Source organism: Lissotriton vulgaris, unplaced genomic scaffold (assembly GCF_964263255.1).
Source record: "Lissotriton vulgaris unplaced genomic scaffold, aLisVul1.2 SCAFFOLD_466, whole genome shotgun sequence".
NCBI lineage: Eukaryota > Metazoa > Chordata > Amphibia > Caudata > Salamandridae > Lissotriton > Lissotriton vulgaris.
In genome coordinates, this window is record NW_028251938.1 from 948,562 (window position 1) to 957,291 (window position 8,730).

Consider the following 8,730-nt stretch of genomic DNA (forward strand, 5'->3'; position numbering starts at 1 on the left):
CTGGGGTGAGAAAGCAGAAGAAACAGATAGACCACTTTGCATTTATGTATGTGGTTATGCATTATGCATTTCAAATGTAAAACAACGCCGGACATCTTTTCCCACAGCTGTTTGAAAACTGATCTTTAAAATGTACTATGAATCAGAAATCTATTTTACATATACATACGATCAACCTTACAAATATATTCGACCCTCTGAAACATTCTTTGAATCTATAATTTACATTTTATATATATATCTATATATCTATATACATATATATATATATATATATATATATATATATATATATATATATATATATATATATATATATATATATATATATATATATATATATATATAGATATATATATATATATATATATATATATATATATATAGATATATATATATATATATATATATATATATATATATATATATATATATATATATATATATATATATATATATATATATATATATAAATATATATGCACAGAAACAGATTCCCCGATTCTGGAGCCCCCGACCCTTCAAGGCGGCCTCACGGATAAATGGGCTCGGAGAAACCCATCAGAAAGACACTATCCAGTGTAGCAAAGGTGAGGCCCAATACTGGAAAACAAGGCTTTTATTCATGCATATAGCAGCGCAGCATACTTCCATGAGCTAACGTTTCGGCCACTGCCTTGTTCACAGCTGGAAGCCATACCATCTGATTAGCAAAGTGCGTTTGTGCGCGCATTTAAAATAACAGTCACCTGACTTTGCATGTAAAATACAAGTCCCATAACGCATTGCAAATTCGTGTTACAACTAATTTTGAAAGTTCTCATTATTTCTTTCACCATTGTTGTGAATTCAATGTTCTTACTTGGCAATGACGTTATTTAGTGTGGGGTTTTTTCATCAAAGCTGTCAGGCGAGTAGGCAATCTCTTTTTGTTGTTTTTGATTTCCATTGTGCTTGAAATCAAACCCCATATATATATATCATGCTCTCCGTTGGCACTCGGATTCTCCTCCAAACCACAGACTTGGACCACAAAGTACGTTTTTAAATATTTAGTAGGATAACGCCATAACGCGTTTCAACTCTCAAAAAGCCTTGATCACATGACATTGTTGCAGTGATTTTTTTCATTTTTTTAAAGTGACATGGTGCTTACATGTGCAGAGCAGAAGTGAACTCCGCTATAGCAGGGGAAGAAATACTTATTTTGTAGTCTACATGGTAAATTCATATACACTTGTCTAAAATCATTCACAATTGTACTTGTTGCCTAATATCAATTTAGGTCAACGATTACAATAAGTGAGTACATATAAATACATACATAAATAAATAAATAAATAAATACATAAATGTATAAATAATCTGTTTTCTGTAATGTCACTAAAGTCTGTTGAATTAAAATCATATTACCTTATAACATAAGTATACATTTCGTTTTCTGGTTATTGGCCTCAACGTGATACTCTGTTGGATACCTTATTTAAAGTACTGATGTGCAAAACTAGGCAATGTGCAAAATGTCTCTGTGCCATGGTATTAATGGTTGATTAAATCTACCTTCCCTATTGTAATACCAAAATGAAAGTGCTATTGGTGCAGTGAGTATAAGTGCTAAGTGCTGTGCTGGTAATTAAAAACAAACAAAGATACATTTTCTCTCTCTTGTGATACAATCTGCATATTGATTGTGTCTGTTCATATTGTCGAAGTCATAATGTGTTATTGAAATATGTCTCGATGGATTTTGGGTTGACTAACAATTCTTGCTGCCATAAGTCTTGGTTTAAATACCATAGGATCCCTGTTTCTCGTTACATATATATATAATTATTTGCCTGGATAACACCTTGTATCTCTGAATAATGTCTTTTTGCTCAAATGAAGTGAAGTATAATGTTAGCAACTGTTCTGAATATGAAATAGAAACGTCACATATGTATAAATGTTACATTATAAATATATATATATATATATATATATATATATATATATATATATATATATATATATATATATATATATATATATATATAATTCACTGAAAAAACCATAGGTTATAGACCATATATAGTTAGGAACTCGCATTTACAAAACCTTATTTTACTCACACAAAACCATTGAAATTCCATATATAGTTAGTTGCACTAACTATATATCGCGCACCCGCAATCCACTGCTGATGTTGTCACATATTACATCATTCATGACATGGTCGGTGACATCAATGATGACATCACTGATGACATCTCAAAATTACATCACTGATGACATCACTGATGACATCTCATTTGACATTACTGATCACATCACTAATGATATCATTCATGTGATAATACGATGAACCTCTTCAGACTCTAATATAACCTTAGATACAATCAGTGTAAACAGACACTCACAGACTGTCACTCATCCATGGAGTTACTCACACACCTAGTCAGTCATGCAAAGAATGAATCACACCTCCATTTCCTCAACTATACAGTTATACAAACTTTACTTATTCAAACATATACTAACACATATTTACTCTCTTATACAATCCCTGATACAAGTTCACAATGATCCATACAGCCACTCACACATTCACTGGCTCTTATGCACAGTTATTTATATATGTCAACTCTCACATGTACTGTGTTTTACAAATGTACTTACTTTGACATGTAGCACTGAGATATCCATTCACTCACCAATACACTCATGCACACAGTCAACCGCCCATACAGCTGTTTCCACATGCACTTTTGAAACCATACATCTAGTGAATCAACTGCTCACACATCTATGCACAGAGTCATACACCTCCCAGCCACCCACACACACACTCAGTCTCCCATACAAATACTTGGGCAACCAATCAATAACCCATATAGTTACTCATATAGCAACTTATCAACACATGCAACAGTTTACAGAACAACAGACATAATGATGCACAAATTAAGACAGTTTAGTCACTAACCCATGCACTCAGTGAGACACATTTAATCACTCACTCATACAGTCAGTCATGCACCTACTAAATCCTTCATCCAGACACTTATACATCCACTCATTCTTCAATATGTAAGACATATTTTAACTTTACAGAAACATACAGTCACTGGATGTTGTCATCAGTGATGTCATCAGTGATGTCATTTGAGATGTCATCAGTGATGTCATCAGTGATGTCACTGACCATGTCATGAATGATGTAATATGTGACATCATCAGCAGTGGATTGCGGGTGCGCGATATATAGTTAGTGCAACTAACTATATATGGAATTTCAATGGTTTTGTGTGAGTAAAATAAGGTTTTGTAAATGCGAATTCCTAACTATATATGGTCTATAACCTATGGTTTTTTCAGTGAATTTTCAAGGTTTTGTAAATGCTAATTCCTAACTATATATGGTCTATAACCTATGGTTTTTTCAGTGAATTTTCAAGGTTTTGTAAATGCTAATTCCTAACTATATATGGTCTATAGCCTATGGTTTTTTCAGTGAATATATATATATACATACATATATAAACATATATCATCTGTATATCTATATAAATACAAACATAAATGCATGCATACATATACTTATATGCATACAGATTGATGTTATTTACATGAAAGTTGAAAAAACACTAATAAAAGCAAAGCTAAAAAGCCACCTCATTACAAACAGAATGGCTTTAACTTAAACGAGGGCGAGATCTATTGCATTTTCAATGCTTGTTTACTTTGGTTCCATCAAGAAGGCATTCAGATGTGTCACACATTTGCCATAAATTCTGAATGTTAGCACTCTAGTTGCACATTAGATCACTGTAGTAAAGCTACTGCTCACCAGGGACATCTGCTGCTGGTATTCAAAGTGCATGTTTCAGTCTGCATGTCAGAATTTTTTTAATGAAATAGAAGAGGATTTGAGAAGTCACTCAAAATGATCCCTAATTTTTCTTTCTGAAGCACTAATCATACTTTCTATGGCAAAATTAACCCCCTCATGTTGTTCCTTTTTAAATTGAGTGTTTTCAGACTTACCACTTCATTCCAATCAAGATGGCTTCTGGTGTGCCATACTTTTGTCATAAGTAAGACTGTTAGCGCTCTAGTTGTTCTTTAGAACACTCTGGGACATTCTGTCATTGGGCTATACTTGGGGTACATCTGGGTGATATTTGGGCTACATTTAGGCTCTTTTGTCTCTGGTGGCCATCTTGGGAGACTGTATGTCAGAATTTTTTAATGAAATTGAAGAGGGTTTGAGAAGTCACTCAAAATGTGCCCTAATTTTTCTTTCTGCAGCACTAATCATAAGTCATATGGCAAAATATACCCCCTCATTTTGTTCCTTTTTAAATTAAATGTTTTAAGAGTTACCTCTTTATTCCAATCAAGATGGCTTCAGGTGTGCCATACCTTTGTAATAAGTAGTTCTGTTAGCGCTCTAGTTGTTCTTTAGAACACTCTGGGACATTCTGTCTTTGGGCTATACTTGGGCTACATCTGGGTGATATTTGGGCTACATTTGGGCTCTTTTGTCTCTGGTGGCCATTTTGGGAGACTGCATGTCAGAATTTTTTAATGAAATAGAAGATGATTTGAAAAGTCACGCAAAATGTGCCCTAATTTTTCTTTCTGCAGCACTAATAATACCTTCTATTGCATAATATACCCATCATTTTGTTCCTTTTTAAATTAAATGTTTTAAGAGTTACCACTTTATTCCCATCACGATGGCTACAGGTGTGCTATACCTTTGTAATAAGTAGGACTGTTAGCGCTCTAGTTGTTCTTTAGAACACTCTGGGACATTCTGTCATTGGGCTATACTTGGGCTACATCTGGGTGATATTTGGGCTACATTTGGGCTCTTTTGTCTCTGGTGGCCATTTTGGGAGACTGCATGTCAGAATGTTTTAATGAAATAGAAAAGGATTTGAGAAGTCACTCAAAATGTGCCCTAATTTTTCATTCTGCAGCACTAATCATACTTTCTATGGCAAAATATACCCCCTCATGTTGTTTCTTTTTAAATTAAATGTTTTAAGAGTTACCACTTTATTCCAATCAAGATGGCTTCAGGTGTGCCATACCTTTGTAATAAGTAGGACTGTTAGCGCTCTAGTTGTTCTTTAGAACACTCTGGGACATTCTGTCATTGGGCTATACTTGGGCTACATCTGGGAGATATTTGGGCTACATTTGGGCTCTTTTGTCTCTGGTGGCCATTTTGGGAGACTGCATGTCAGAATGTTTTAATGAAATAGAAAAGGATTTGAGAAGTCACTCAAAATGTGCCCTCATTTTTCATTCTGCAGCACTAATCATACTTTCTATGGCAAAATATACCCCCTCATGTTGTTTCTTTTTAAATTAAATGTTTTAAGAGTTACCACTTTATTCCAATCAAGATGGCTTCAGGTGTGCCATACCTTTGTAATAAGTAGGACTGTTAGCGCTCTAGTTGTTCTTTAGAACACTCTAGGAGGCCGCAGTAGAACACAAAAGAATCAGTCTCTGTCCTTGTTGGATGTACATGTTTTACTGAGAATGTCAGACTTCATTTTCACATGACTGGGAAAGATAATGTGAATTTACAGAAAATATGCTTTCAGTTTAGCTTATAGATCCCCTTCCAAACCACTGTGGGAAAATCATGAGATATTAGTTTTCTTTCAAACAATATTCATGATATCACAGCAGAAGGTTTTTTCACATGGTAAAATCACCTTAGAACCCACCACAATTCCTAAAACGAGTATGGTACCATCAACAAATGATTTATAATGTAACTAAAGTCCTAAAACCCTCTATTAACTACAATGCTTTTTAATGAGGTGCTATCATGTATATTGGTCCCAAGATGGCTGCCAACACTTCTTGGATGAAGTGCTGACAGCCAATCAGATCAGATGTGTGGTTAGGCTCCGCCCAGATATATATCTTTTTTTGAACCTAAATTACTCAAAATCCACTGGAGCACATATATTGAGACCTAGCAAAGGCACATCGGGCTAACAGTCCCTACAATTTTGCCAAGTTTCGTGCAAATCCATTCAGCCGTTCGAGCTAAAAGTGAGGCCAACCGCCCTATGGAAATTAACATGGGAAAACGCGTTTTGGGACCCCCCTTTTTTCTCGGCCCCCCCTTGATGAAACCCCCCCAAATTGTCAGGGGCTGCTCGGAAACAAAATGTTCCATTTTCCTGAAAATTTCAGCCAATTCCGTCCACAAACGCCAAAGTTATTAGACATAGAATTTTCAAAAATCCCATAGAGAAAAAATCCTAACTATATATACCTACTGGCGACCGCCAGAGACCCCCGTTTCACCAAGTGGCCCTGACTTCACTGGCTTTACTGCTGCGGCGGTTTTTCGTGTGTTTCCATGGAAGTGGATGGTTGGGGCTCGCCACAGACTTTGGGGTGAAATTGAAGCGGTAATGAGGTTAACCTGGCCTCATGCTGGGCGGTGTGGAATGCCGCTACTGCCCCCGTTGTATTGAACCCTGGACTTCTGAGGCTGAAACGGTTTGGGGACCCGAGGAGGCGCCTTTTGCTCTTCAATATGCAGAATATCAGCAAGAACTTGAAAATCACTTTGCCACCACCGCATCCCCTTGCAATACTCACCTGGGCCTGACACCGTGCATCTTGGGTGTTGTGGTCTTTACACACCATGTGACTGATACAACGGGTGAGATAACAACGTCATGGGGAGGAGCGGGCCCTCGTCCATTAAGAGGGCGGCAAGACAGACATTCACTTTGTTGGAAGCAAACTGCATACTTGGGCGCTGATGAAGGCTTACCTTAGCCGAAATGCATTCGCCGTGTGAGAATTAAAGGCTGCTTCCAAAGCTCTCCCCTGGTGGTTTCTGCTCTCTCGCAAGAAGGAGGTGTGTTTGTATATATATATATATATATATATATATATATATATATATATATATATATATATATATATATATATATATATATATATATATATATATATATATATATATATATATATATATATATATATATATTACCTACTGTCGGTCGCCGGTAGGTAGTTATAGTTAGGATTATTTTCTATAGGAAAACCGCAACATTCTATTGGGAATAACTTTGGCGCCGATTGAGGGATCTGCCTGTAATATTCCTGAAATGTGCCTCGCGGCGCTCCGCTCCTTCCCTGAAGGTTTGGGGGGGATTCGTCAAGTGGGGGCTGAGATAAAAGGGGGTCCCAAAACGTGTTTTCCCCATGTTAATTTTCATAGGGCGGTTGGACTCACTTTTAGCCCGAACGGCCGAATGGTTTTGTGTCTGTCAACATTCCAAACAGTCCGGAGCGGCCGCCATCTTGTGTCTCGGTAGGATCGAGTCACAAGAGGTGGCAAAAACAAAGGGGGAAATGACCAAAAGGGGGCAGGGTAGACACCCCCTAGGTTTGATGTGGGGGCTATCAAAGGGCCCCGCGGGGCAAAAAATAATTACATTTTTATTTCGATTTGCGTGGGGGGAGTGCCCGGTACGCGCACCGGGGAGCGAACCGGGGAGCGTACCATGGGGAAAAAAGAATGACAGATTTTTTAAAAAATGTAGCATTTTTTTATAAATTGGAGGTAGTTCTAAAAAGAACAGTTTTTTTATTCTTTTTGTTGTTTTATATTTTTTTTATTGATTTTTGGAACATTTTGTACTTTTTTTGGCTTTTATGAACAATTTTATATTTTTGGGGGAATTTTTATGGGGACAAACAAAAAACAGGGAATTGTAAACGGCTCAACTGGAGCAAAAGAAATCAGGAAAAAATTAAGGTTTCTATGGGCACTTGTGGTTGTCAAAAGCACGGTTGATGAGTTTAACACTTTGCTCACCATAGCAAATTGTACGCCCACAAAATATGCAAACTATTTTGAAATTTCCAAACTGGGTTTGGATGTTTGGGACCATCTCCCTTGTCTCTGGTCCCGATGGAGTGGGTTGGGTACTTTGGGAGGTGCTGGGAGAAGATTGGGGGAGGGTTTCTGGTCAGTTCTCTGACCTCTGCCGCACTATAGTTGTTAGGGTGTCGGAGTTGCATGTGGCGAATCATGGTGTTGTTGCCATAAGAATATTTTTTGGCAGGGTTCCCCCTGGAAAGTACAGTGCCACAGATCAAACGAGTAACCTTTGGCGCATTCACTTTCTCGAGGCCCCTTGGGATTTTAAAAAACTCCAAGACAATGTGCTCCTTTGGCTTGTAGGGGGTAGTATCTTCTGGCAGGTAGTGCCTCTCCCCCTCCTCCTCCTCCTCTTCTTCTTCTTCATCTCCACCACTGTGGTGTTGTGGTAGTCCTTGTGGTGGTGGTGGCTGAGATGCTCCTTTTGCTGCTGCTACTGCAGCCATTTCTCACACACAGGTCTTCCTCAGTCAAAGAACAAAGTGAGAATGAGGAAAACAGGTGGGGGCTTTCATCATTTGGAAAACAAAACTGTCCTGAACCAATAAAAAGTGTTATTTTCAGATCACATGGCCCGGGCTTTCATCATTTGGAAACCAAAACTGTCTTGAACCAATGAAAAGTGTTATTTTTAGGTCACATGACCCGATGCGCTTACGCTACGCGCCCCGGGGCGCGCCCAGACGCGCTTACGCTAGGCGCCCCAGGGCGCTTACGTAGCGCGATCGTATGCGCTCAAGTGCTTCCGGGTGCGCTTACGCCGTGCGTATCACGCGGACGCAGCTAAGCGATACGTCACAATGATGTTTTCA